Source organism: Myotis davidii, unplaced genomic scaffold (assembly GCF_000327345.1).
Source record: "Myotis davidii unplaced genomic scaffold, ASM32734v1 scaffold534, whole genome shotgun sequence".
NCBI lineage: Eukaryota > Metazoa > Chordata > Mammalia > Chiroptera > Vespertilionidae > Myotis > Myotis davidii.
This window is the reverse complement of record NW_006286678.1, coordinates 6,107,463-6,108,287: the sequence shown is the minus strand read 5'-3', so window position 1 is coordinate 6,108,287 and position 825 is coordinate 6,107,463. Positions and strand designations below refer to the sequence as shown.

At 58.1% G+C, this 825-nt stretch overlaps 1 protein-coding gene across 2 annotated transcripts in view; it reads left to right on the top strand.

Annotated features, from left to right (window-relative positions):
- The window catches only part of IL11RA (interleukin 11 receptor subunit alpha), a 10,992-nt gene that overhangs the window by 1,731 nt on the left and 8,436 nt on the right, over window positions 1-825 (top strand). The window contains exon 1 of one of the 2 annotated variants that reach the window (XM_015560557.1): window positions 442-523. The exons of the other annotated variant lie outside the window; for it this stretch is intronic. The gene's annotated coding sequence lies outside the window, so the exon portion shown is untranslated. Of the gene's footprint in view, window positions 1-441; window positions 524-825 lie in introns of those variants that run through there. 2 annotated transcript variants of the gene reach the window in all.

Here is an 825-nt window from a genome sequence, read left to right as displayed (position 1 = left end):
GGCCTGTGCCCTCAGGAAATCTTTGCTGGGGAGTGAAAAGAGTGGGAGCGCGAGTATCTGGTTTTTCACTTGATTGTGTCCATGTTTGTTCAAGGGGAGTATCTTTTTGTTGACTGCGCCTGGTGAGTCCTCGCGTGAATGTGGCTGTGTCTGGCTCTGTGAAAACCTAGGGAATCTGTCACTGATCGGGACTTAAGCAGCCCTCCTTTCCCTCTGGCTGGTCCTGGCTGCGCCTGTGGCTTCCTTTCCAGACTGGGGGTAGGCCTCTTCCCTTCCCAGGGCCTCGGATGGGAGGAGGTTAAGAGGGTGGGAAGGGAGGAGGGAGGAGAATGGGGTTGAAGGCAGGAGGGGGGAGGGGGCTTGGCTATGAGTGGCTGAGATCCAACGCTCAGAGGGGCGGGGGCGGGGAAGGGGGAGGAGGAGATGATTCTGGGGTCTCAGAACTGTGGAGCTCAGACGGGTGCTGTAGCTGGTGGGAGGAAGTCTTGGAGGCCATGGACACTTAGCCACTGGGATCACCGAGGTAGGGTGGGGCTGAGCAGGGTAGATGTGGCTGGGGAGCCTGGGGTGAGCCACTAGACACTCAGACAGACACACAGGCACATGGAGGCCCCTGTTCTGCTCTACTTGGGAGGGGTCTGTACTCCTCTTCTGAAGCCCTTGCCCGGGGCCCTTTCCCCACCTGCCCTTCTCCTGTCCCTGTAGCCACTTCCCCACTGCCTTCCTTCTCCTGCTTCCCCTCCATCCAGAATCCCTCTCTCTTAGCACCTTCCAAACCCCATATACACATAGTTGGTTACTTCCTCTGCCTTCCTGAATTCATGG